Genomic DNA, 12,360 nt, shown 5'->3' with positions numbered 1-12,360 from the left:
AGCACCCGAGCATTTTGGTGCTCGCTCATCTCTACATACAGGTTAAAAAATATATATTATAAAATACAAATATATTACAAAAAGAAAAAAATGCCCATGCCAATCTAAACCATCACCATAGCTGTCGTATAGTACAAAAGTCTGCAAATTATATATCAAAATGTCTGAAAGAAAGTGGTAAATCCATTTACATACTTTATTTTAGTGTTAATATACTGATTTTAAGTATAAAGCATACTAAATTTAAAAAAAAAAAACGTTTTTATATACATTGCTCCTAATGAAACAAAACTGCAAAAAACTCTCAAAAGCTCAGCCTGTATACCGCCATGAAGTTTAACAGCTTCTATTATCAAAAGAGCTTTGCTGGGATTTAATGGGGTATTCTGGGGATTAAAAGTGAAAGTTCTCCTTTGGCATCCAATGGTTATGACCTGTATGGAACGCTGTATGAAGTCTGTGGGCAGTCAGTTGCCATACATTGTGCATGTGACCGCTCAGCCAATCAGAGGCTTAAATGGCCATGGGAGAATCATTGCTGAAGTTTGTGATTGACTGAGTGGTCATGGGCACAATGAACGGCACTTGACCGCTCACCTGATTCTAAGTAGTGGGCACTGAGACTCCATTGCTGGATTGAGAACCTCTGAAGTAGGAGAGTATGCATTTTTCTTTATTTTACATAATTTTAAGCATGTACATTTTTTTCGAAGTCCCATAAAACCCATTTACTCCATCATAATTTGTATGCAACTTACATCTGATTCCTGACATTATAGCTGTTTAACTCCTTAACTCACTGAGAACAGCATAAAGTAATGACAGACATGTTGATCAATCTGAATTTTTCAGTTGCCTACCTGCTGCGTCTTCAGTGTCAAACTGGCTAAATTATTGTACAATCTGGGATGTATCACTTTATCACTTGGTAGATTTGTCATTTCAGGATTTAACGTGATAATCTCAACTGCTGTAAGGGCACCTTTATTAGTTGTAGTTCTGCAAATCCAGAATGCAAAGTTTAACAGAAAACGACAATTTGTAGGCACTAGAGATGAGCAAACGTACTCGTCCGAGCTTGATGCTCGCTCGAGTATTAGGGTACTCGAGATGCTCGTTACTCGAGACGAGCACCACGCTTTACTCGAGTCAATTCCATTTCCTTCCCTGCATGTTTTGCACCATTTTCTGGCCAATAGACATGCAGGGAAGGCATTACAACTTCCTCCTGTGACGTTCCAGCCCTATACCAGACCCCAGCAGTGAGTGGCTGGCGAGATCAAGTGACCGCCGAGTATATAAAGCGGTCCCGCCCGCTGCTCGCCTCAGACACACGCTGGCAGAGATTAGGGAGAGTGCTGCTGGTGCTATAGGGAGAGTGTTAGCGTCTTCAAGAACCCCAACGGTCCTTCTTAGGGCCACATCTGACCGTGTGCATTACTGTTGTGGCTGCTGGGAGCAGTTTTGTGCAATTTTTTTGTTTTCATCTTGGGCTATGCAGACTATTGCGTTGTCTGTCTGCAGCCAATTATACAGAGTATAGGGGCAGTACTGGTCAGGCAGGGACAGTGGTAGTGTAGAATCCTGTCAACAAGTACCCCAAAAAAGCTCCTTCTTAGGGCTATCTCTGATCGTGTGCATTACTGTTGTGGCAGCTGTGAGCAGTTTTGCACTTTTTTTTTTCATCTTGGGCTATGCAGACTATTGCGTTCTCAGTCTGCAGCCAATTATACAGAGTATAGGGAAAGTACTGGTCAGGTAGGGACAGCGGTAGTGTAGAATCCTGTCAACAAGTACCCCAACAGCCTTCTTAGGGCTACCTCTGACCGTGTGCATTACTGTTGTGGCAGCTGAGAGCAGTTTTGCACTTTTTTTTTTTTTCGTCTTGGGCTCTGCAGACTATTGCGTTCTCAGTCTGCAGCCAATTATACAGAGTATAGGGGCAGTACTGGTCAGGCAGGGATAGTGGTAGTGTAGAATCCTGTCAACAAGTACCCCAAAAAAGCTCCTCCTTAGGGCTACCTGTGAGCGTGTGCATTACTGTTGTAGTTGCTCACTATTAGCCAGCTAGGCCTTTCTGCAGCCCAGCGTATAATTTTTTCGGCCTACAGTGTGCGTTACATAACCGCTGTGACCCTCCAAGTGCAGGCCAATAAATGCCTCATTTTTTACACCGCTCTGTGCATCCCGTCAACTTCACGCACAGCGTGCGCCCACAGCCGCTGATAGAGGGAAAGACATATACACACTATCTAGGCTGCTGTTTGTTTTTAAAAAAACTGAAAAAAAACTCCTCCTTAGGGCTATGTGTGAGCGTGTGCATTACTGTTGTAGTGGCTCACTATTAGCCAGCTAGGCCTTTTTGCAGACTAGCGTATAATTTTTTTGCGGACTGCAGTGTGCGTAACATAACCGCTGTCCGCCTCCAACTGCACGCCACTAATTGCATAATTATTCAGACCGCTCTGTGTCTGCTCTATTGGTAATACACCATGCTGAGGGGTAGGGGTAGGCCTAGAGGACGTGGCCGTGGACGCGGGCGAGGACGCAGAGGTCCAAGTGAGGGTGTGGGCGCAGGCCGAGTTTCTGGTCCAGGTGAATCGCAGCCGGCTGATGCGGGATTAGGAGAGAGGCAAGTTTCTGGGGTCCCCAGCTTCATATCACAATTTTGGGGTCCACATGGTAGACCTTTATTACAAAATGAGCAGTGTGAGCAGGTCCTGTCGTGGATGGCAGAAAATGCATCCAGCAATGTATCGACCACCCAGAGTTCTGCGCCGTCCACTGCTGCAACTCTGAATCCTCTGGCTGCTGCTCCTCCTTCCTCCCAGCATTCTCACTCCATGAAAATGACACATTCTGATGAGCAGACAGACTCCCAGGAACTGTTCTTGTGCCCCTGCCTTGATTGGGAAAAAATGGTTCCTCTCCCACCTGAGGAGTTTGTCGTGACCGATGCCCAACCTTTGGAAAGTTCCCAGGGTCCGGGTGATGAGGCTGGGGACTTCCGGCAACTGTCTCAAGAGCTTTCAGTGGGTGAGGAGGAAGATGATGATGAGACACAGTTGTCTATCTGTGAGGTAGTAGTAAAGGCAGTCAGTCTGAGGGAGGAGCGCACAGAGGATTCGGAGGAAGAGCCGCTGGATGATGAGGTGACTGACCCCACCTGGTTCGCTAAGCCAACTGAGGAGGGGTCTTCAGGAGGGGGAGGTAAGTGCAGCAGCAGGACAGGTTGGAAGAGGCAGTGGGGTGGGCAGGGGTAGAGGCAGGGCGAGAGCGAAGACTCCCCCAACTGTTTCCCAAAGCAGCCCCTCACGCCAAGCCACCCTGCAGAGGCCTAGGTCTTCAAAGGTGTGGATGTTTTTCAGTGAGAGCGCGGACGACCGACGAACAGTGGTGTGCAACCTGTGTCGTGCCAAGATCAGCCGGGGAGCCACCACCACCAGCCTCACCACCACCAGCATGCGCAGGCATATGATGGCCAAGCACCCCATGAGGTGGGACGAAGGCCGTTCACCACCTCCGGGTCGCACCACTGCCTCTCCCCCTTTGCCCCAACCTGCCACTCAGATCCAACCCCCCTCTCAGGACACAGGCACGAGCGCCTCCCGGCCTTCACCCACACCGTCACCTCCGCTGTCCTCGGCCCCATCCAGCAATGTCTCTCATTGCAGCATCCAGCTGTCGATGGCGCAAGCCATGGAGCACAAGCGCAAATACGCCACCACGCACCCGCATGCTCAAGCTTTAAACATGCACATTGCGAAATTGATCAGCCTGGTGATGCTGCCGTACAGGCTTGTGGGAACGGAGGCTTTCAAAAAAAGGATGGCGGTGGTCCCAGGCTACTCGGTCCCCAGTCGCCACTATTTTTCCCGGTGTGCCGTCTCAGCCCTACACCAGCACGTCTCCAGCAACATCAATCGTGCCCTCACCAACGCGATTACTTGGAAGGTCCACTTACCACGGACACATGGACAAGTACTGGCGGGCAGGGCCACTATATCTCCCTGACAGCACTGAATTTGGTGGAGGCTGGGACCGAGTCAGAGCCTGGGACCGCACACGTCCTACCCACACCCTGAATTGCGGGTCCTTTCTCGGTTCTGGTATCTGCGGCGGTCTATGCCACCTCCTCTAAACCCTCCCCCTCCTCCTCCTCCTACGCAACCTCTACCTCTCAATTAAGAAATGTGAGCAGCACGTCGCCAGCAGTCAGTGTGGTGCGCCGCGTGGCAGCACAGCGGCGGGCAAGCGTCAGCAGGCCGTGCTGAAACTACTCAGCCTAGGTGACAAAAGGCACATGGCCCCCGAGCTGTTACAGGGTCTGACTGAGCAGACTGACATCTGGTTTTCGCCGCTGAGCCTCCAACCGGGCATAGTCGTGTGTGACAACGGCCGTAACCTGGTGGCGGCTCTGCAGCTCGGCAGCCTCACACACGTGCCATGCCTGGCCCACGTCTTCAATCTGGTGGCTCAACGGTTTCTGAAAAGCTACCCGCACTTGTCAGACCTGCTCGGCAAAGTGCGCCGCGTCTGCGCACATTTCCGCAAGTCCACCACGGACGCTGCCACCCTGCGGACCCTGCAACATCGGTTTAATCTGCCAGAGCACCGGCTGCTGTGCGACGTGCCCACACGGTGGAACTCTACATGCAGCGTAGAGCAATAGTGGAATACCAACTCCAACATGGGCAGCGAAGTGGGAGTCAGCCTCCCCCAATTCTTTACCGAGGAGTGGGCCTGGATGGCAGACATCTGCCACGTCCTCGGAAACTTTGAGGAGTCTACCCAGATGGTGAGCGGCGATGCTGCAATCATTAGCGTCACTATTCCTCTGCTATGCCTGCTGAGAAGTTCGCTGCAAAGCATAAAGGCTGATGCTTTGTGGTCGGAACAGGAGACGGGGGAAGAGAGTATGTCGATTGATAGTCAGAGCACCCTCATGTCTATATCTCAGCACGTTTTGGAGGAGGAGGAGGAGGGGGAGGAGCAGGAGGAGGAAGGGGAAGAGATAGCTGGGCCCACTGCAGAGGGTACCCATGCTGCTTGCCTCCCATCTGTTCAGCGTGTATGGCCTGTGGATGAGGAGGAGGAGGATTCTGAAAGTGATCTTCCTAGTGAGGACAGCCATGTCTTGCGTACTGGCACCCTGGCACACATGTCTGACTTCATCTTAGGCTGCCTTTCTCGTGCCCCCCCCCCCCCCCCCCCCCCCATCCCGCGTTAGACGCATTCTAGCCACTACGGATTACCGGTATAAGGAGAAACTTTCCACTCTCATTCCCAAAGAGGAAAGGGGTTCGAGAGTGATGCAATACCACAGGACCCTAGTAGACAAACTAATGGTAAACTTCCCATCTGACAGCGCTAGTGGCAGAAGGCGCAGTTCCAAGGCCCAAGTAGCAGGGGAGGCGCAGAGATCAGGCAGCATGTTCAGTGCAGGCAGGGGAACACTGTCCAAGGCCTTTGCCAGCTTTATGGCTCCCCGGCAAGACTGCGTCACCACTCCCCAGTCAAGGCTGAGTCGGAGGGAGCACTGTAAAAAGATGGTGAGGGAGTACGTAGCCAATTGTACCACCGTCCTCCGTGATGCCTCAGCTCCATACAACTATTGGGTGTCAAAGTGGCACGAAGTAAGGTGGACACGTGGCACGAACTTGCGCTGTATGCCCTGGAGGTGCTTGCTTGCCCTGCCGCTAGTGTCTTGTCAGAGAGGGTGTTTAGTGCAGCTGGGGGAATCATCACAGACAAGCGTACCGGCCTGTCAACTGCCAGTGCCGACATGCTTACATAAAGATGAACAAAGCCTGGACTTCTCCACCAGCGGAGAGCAGCGGAACCTAAAGATTCTTTTCGCTGCAACTGCAGATAACAGCACTCTTCTGTATCACCGGGAAAATGGGGCATTTATCTTTGTTAATCTGTCTCTGACATTAGTCCTCCTCCTGCTACTCCTCCTCCAGAAACAACATGTCATCGCGCTGAACGGCCAATTTTTCTGCGGCCCAAAAGGCTCATCTACATCTACTAATGTTTTTACAATTTTTCTAAGTTTCAAAAGTATTGAGACTGTTACATGAACCAATTTTTCCAACAGGGTTGCCTCCAGGCTCTGTTACAAATTAAGCAACAGTGAGCTGTATCTTTAAAAAAATGTTTATGGGTTTCACCTGCCCTCTCAGTTGATACATTTTTCAGAGGTACACTTGTACTCTTGGTACACTAATTTTTGGGGTCCACGCCTACACTCTTATCCAACTAATTTTTCCGGCCTTCGCCTACGCTCATGGTATCCCAATGTTTCAGAGGTTGGCCTATACTATTACTACAGAAATTTTACTGGGGTCTGCCTGCCTGTCTATACTTCTGCTACGAGAAAGTTACAGGGGTCTGCCTATACTGCTGCCACTTACATGTTACAGGGGTCTGCCTATACTGCTGCCACTTGAATGTTACAGAGGTCTACCTATACTTCTGCTACAGAAATGTTACTGGGATCTGTCAATAGTCTTACTACTGAAATGATACTGGGGTCTTTGTATACTTTTGCTACAAAAATGTTACTGGGTCTGCCTATACTTCAACAACAGAAATGGTGGTGGGGTCAGCCTATACTGCTGCTACAGAAATGATACTGGGGTCTGCTTATACTGCTGCTACATAACTGTTACTGGGGTCTGCCTATACTTCTGCCACATAAATGTTACAGGGTTCTGCCTATACTGATGCCACTGAAATGTTACAGGAGTCTGCCTATACTTCTGCTACAATAATGTTACTGGGGTCTGCCTATACCTCTGCCACATAAATGTTACAGGGGTCTGCCTATACTGCTGCCACTGAAATGTTACAGGGGTCTGCCTATACTTCAGCTACAATAATGTTACTGGAGTCTCCCTATACTTCTGCCACATAAATGTTACAGGGGTCTGCCTATACTGCTGCCACTGAAATGTTACAGGAGTCTGCCTATACTTCTGCTACAATAATGTTACTGGGGTCTCCCTATACTTCTGCCACGTAAATGTTACAAGAGTCTGCCTATACTTCTGCTACAATAATGTTACTGGGGTCTGCCTATACTTCTGCCACCTAAATGTTACAGGGGGTCTGCGTATACTTCTGCTACAAAAATGTTACAGGGGTCTGCCTATGCTTTTGCTACATAAATGTTTCAGGGGTCTGCTTATACTGCTGCTACAGAAATGTTACAGGGGTCTGCCGTTACTGCTGCTACAGAAACGTTACTGGGGTCTGCCTATACCGTTACTACAGAAATGTTACTCAGCTCTGTCTATACTGTTACAACAGAAATGTTACTGGGGTCTGTCTATACTGTTACTACAGAAATGTTACTGGCGTCTGCCTATACTTCTGCTACAGAAATGTGACTGGGGTCTGTCTATACTGTTACTACAGAAATGTTACTTGGCTCTGTCTATACTGTTACAACAGAAATGTTACTGGGGTCTGTCTATACTGTTACTACAGAAATGTTACTGGGGTTTGTCTATACTGTTACTACAGAAATGTTACTGGCGTCTGCCTATACTTCTGCTACAAAAATGTTACAGAGGTCTGCTTACACTGCTGCTACAGAAATGTTACAGGGGTCTGCCTTTACTGCTGCTACAGAAACGTTACTGGGGTCTGCCTTTACTGCTGCTACAGAAACGTTACTCGGCTCTGTCTATACTGTTACAACAGAAATGTTACTGGGGTCTGTCTATACTGTTACTACAGAAATGTTACTGGCGTCTGCCTATACTTCTGCTACAAAAATGTTACTGGGGTCTGCCTATACTGCTGCTACAGAAATGTTACTGGGGTTTGTCTATACTGTTACTACTGAAATGTTACAAATACTGGGCTCTGCCTGTACTGCTGCTACAGAAACGTTACTGGGGTCTGCCTTTACTGCTGCTACAGAAACGTTACTCGGCTCTGTCTATACTGTTACAACAGAAATGTTACTGGGGTCTGTCTATACTGTTACTACAGAAATGTTACTGGCGTCTGCCTATACTTCTGCTACAAAAATGTTACAGGGGTCTGCCAATACTGCTGCTACATAAATGTTACAGAGGTCTGCCAATACTGCTGCTACATAAATGTTACAGGGGTCTGCCAATACTTCTGCTACAGAAACGTTACTGGGGTCTGCCTATACTGTTACTACTGAATTGTTACTCGGCTCTGTCTATACTGTTACAACAGAAATGTTACTGGGGTCTACCTATACTTCTGCTAATGAAATGTTACTGAGGTCTGTTTATACTTTTACTACTGAAATGTTACTGGGGTCTCCCTAGACTTCTGCAACATAACTGTTACTGGGGTCAGCTTATACCTTTGCTAAAGGAATATTACAGGCATCTGTGTATACTATGGGTGCACTAAGTCTTCCCCTCGCGGTGTTCTACCTATCTGGCCCCCCAAAAAATGCAGACTGACTAGGGCATGGAGTGTGTGCCGCAGCCAACATGCATTTCCTCTCACGTAACCTCAGCTATCCGGGGCACTGCAATGGGATTTCTTTCTGTACCATCTGTGTGTACCTGCTAGCCACTCATGCTGCGGGTGCACACAGACTTGCCATAGCAGAGTTGTACCTGCCTGGCACTTTTAAACAAACCCAGAATGTCTAGGGCATGGTGTGTGGGCCGCAGCCAACATGTATTTCCTCTCACGTAACCTCAGCTATCCGGGGCACTGCAATGGGATTTCTTTCTGTACCGTCTGTGTGTTCCTGCTAGTCACCCATGCTGCGGGTGCACACAGACTTGCCATAGCGGAGTTGTACCTGTCTGTCCCCAAAACACTGACAGACTTGGGTAGGGTGCAGAGTGCAGATGGTTTATCCCTTCGGTTGTCGATGAGGTATCCGACACCCAAACAGAATGAGTAGTGTGTGGACACATGGAGTCCCCATTGGACCTGGGGTCGTGCGAGGGGTTGGGCAGCATGTAATCCAGGAGAAGTGGCAGCGGTGTGTCCCGCAGGCAGTGATTGTGCTTTGTTGGAGGTAGTGTGGTGCTTAGCTAAGGTATGCATTGCTAATGAGGGTTTGTCCGAAGTAAAAATTGTTAGGGGGGGGAGGGGGCCCACTCTTGCCGCTATTGTGGCTTAATAGTGAGACCTGGGAACCTGAGATGAAGCCCTGCATGTTGCCACCCGCCTGCCCCCGTTTCTGTGTCGTTTCCATCACTTTCGTAGGTTTTGCAGATTTGCACAAATGAAAACCTTAGCGAGCATCGGTCATATACAAAAATGCTCGAGTCGCCCATTGACTTCAATGGGGTTCGTTACTCGAAACGAACTCTCGAGCATCGCGGAAATCTCGACTCAAGCAATGAGCACCCGAGCATTTTTGTGCTCGCTCATCTCTAGTAGGCACTATTATTTTAGCACATAAGGGGGTCCAGTGCAAACATTTCTAAATTACCAGATAGCAAGGTGATCCCTGGTGGTCTAGGGGCTAATAGAATCAGGCTGTGCAGGAGGTGGGTCTACCAGTGTAGGGAATAGTCAGCCTAGTATTGGAATCAGTGTGGAGGTGCAAAGCAGTGCTCAGCATAAACTCGGGGAAGGCTGTTAGGTGCTGTTGGGGGGCTCAGGGAGATTCCTGTCCCTGTGAGCCCAAAAGATAGCTGCAGCAAGAAATGGTTTCTCTGCAGGTCTGAGATATAGCCGCTAGTACAGTCTTGAACTAGACTGGAAGGAGTAGCGTAGACACTGGCAGGGGCGGTGTACCAAAAGCTCTTGACAGTTAGACAGATGGTCGGCTTCAAACAAGGACCCTGAGTAATTGTGGAGTAGACCTGAAGATTAGTCAGAGAATCCCATATTGAGATTGCTTTACTGGACCTAAGTAAGAGGGAATGTAAGAGAGACAGAACCACTGATGCATAGAAAACTGTGATGGAGAGATGGAGCCCCTAAGAGTTGGGCCTGAGAGAGAAAAACTATCACCAGATATGCAATAGACAGCCTGTTGTGAGACTGTGCAAAGTAACACAGTGTGGATATGGTCTCGGTTAGACGAATAAGACCCTGCATAAGGGTATGCTCACACTAGGCGGGAACGCTGAGAAATGTCCACTCTGGAAAATTTCAAGGCAAATTATGCATCATTTCCACTTCAAAACTGGCGTCAAAATCTGCACCGTAGGCCAATCATTTCTAACTCCCAACTGGTTAATCAGTGTACCAGATACAAATCAACAGAATAGATTTGTGGAGCCCAAAGGTAAGCGGGCATGCATCTGTATACTCATGAGCTGCTGATTAAATCTCCCACAAAGGTTACTGGCTTAGAAAGCCTCGGGAAGCAGCATCCTTGTTTCCAATCCCAAAGGAGCAATACAAGCAGCTGAACAAATAACTTAACATATCAATTTGACAGGAGTACGACAATGGTTTGTATTTTCATGTGTAAAGGATGAGTGAGAAGATCTCCTATGAGGTCCCCATGAGTAACACCCATGTCCACTGCTGTCTGCATAATACAAAGGTTAGTTTTTATTATCTATTTACTTATTATTATACTGACACATACATAAATCTTGGTCACATAAAATTTAACAATACAAAATGTCTAGTAAATATATTGGCATCACAGTCATTGCTCCAGGATGGCAAAGACTTGTAAAGATTCCTGTTTACATACCTGGAATTGTTGCTTTCTCTAAAAATAAATTTTCACCTAGAATAATAAAAAAACAATAAAACAAACTAAAAAAGGAGCCGTTCAACATTAGAGCCATTTTAACCATTGCGTGACATGGAGTATCTTACATTCTCAAGTTCATCTTTAACGAGAAGACAATCGCAGACTAAATAAATTTCAACAAATTTAGGCTATGTTCACTCAGGGTGAAGGCACTGAAGAGAATTCAGTAGAAGATTCCGTTGGTGCGGAATTTGACCAGGAATCAGCTGCGTATTGGCAACTGATTTTAGTGGCTGCATCACTTCCCCTTTACCTTGGAATACACGGCGCTGTCAGTGCACCTTTGCACAGATCCCCTTGCAGCCTGTAGTGAGTGCCAAGCCCCTGGTCAGGTGATTCCACTGCTGCCCCTAAGAAAGCTATGATTGTTCAGTGTTCTATTCATTTATTTTGCAATGTTAAGAAATTGTGCCACATTGTGTATATTGAAACTGCCAAGAATTGTGCATCTCATCTGAATGTTGAAACAATTAGGCATATTGTGCCTCTGGTACTATTGGATCTTGTCTCCATCACAAGTATGGGTGGAGATCTAGTTATGGGCTGCTTGACAGCCAGGTGACGCTCACAGTTACTGTTTGGCTGCACTCACCCCTCCGCCGCTGTGCCTTGTGCTGGGCTGCTGTAACTTGTCCTCGGCGGCTGCGGTGTGTGACCCTGCGGTGTGGCTTGTCCTCGGGTTCTCCTCTGTCCCCTCACACCTAGTCATGTTCGGACTCTGGCCTCCTGGCCCTCCTGGCTCCCGTCAGTCACGGCGCCGTGTTTGCCCTCCCGAGTCCTGCCACTCACCCCCCGTTTTCCTTCTTTGCTCACGGCTTCTGCGCAGCCAGGATCGAGGGCCGCGGCCCCGGTAACAACTTGGCAATGCACGGGGGGGGGGGGGGGGGGGATGAGAGGCTAGAGGGGAGATGAGGTGACACAGGCGGCAAGGTCCTAGCATTGTGGAATGAGTATTGGCTGGGATGGAGGGTTAGGGTTAGGGTTAGTTTCAGTGTTAGGCTTACATTATTACCTGTACATGCTTCCACATTAATGCAGCTCTGCTCTCAAATTGAAGCATGTACATCTAATATTGTAAGCCTAACACTGAAACTAATCCTGACCGTAATTCTCCATCCAAGTCAAAACTCATTCTATCAACACTGCTAGGACCTTGCACCAGCCAGCCAATCAGCTGCTTGTGGGCGTACACTTGGAGGATACAGCCCATCACTAGGTCTCCACCCATACGTGTGGTGGAGACAAGATACAGTAGTACCGATGCCTCTTACAGTGACAGTAACTAACACTTTGTATGCCACTGTATTTGTAGTTGTTTTAGTTAAGTAAACAGTTTGCAATTTATTTGATCTGTAATTATAGCAACATCTATAACAACAATTCTAAGTATGTAAACAGGAATCTTTACAAGTCTTTGCCATCCTGGAGCAATGACTGTGATGCCAATATATTTACTGGACATTTTGTATTGTTAAATTTTATGTGACCAAGATTTATGTATGTGTCAGTATAATAATAAGTAAATAGATAATAAAAACTAACCTTTGTATTATGCAGACAGCAGTGGACATGGGTGTTACTCATGGGGACCTCATAGGAGATCTTCTCACTCATCTTTTACACAA

The sequence above is a fragment of the Eleutherodactylus coqui genome, chromosome 9, assembly GCF_035609145.1.
Source record: "Eleutherodactylus coqui strain aEleCoq1 chromosome 9, aEleCoq1.hap1, whole genome shotgun sequence".
Lineage (NCBI taxonomy): Eukaryota > Metazoa > Chordata > Amphibia > Anura > Eleutherodactylidae > Eleutherodactylus > Eleutherodactylus coqui.
Note: the sequence above shows the minus strand (reverse complement) of the source record.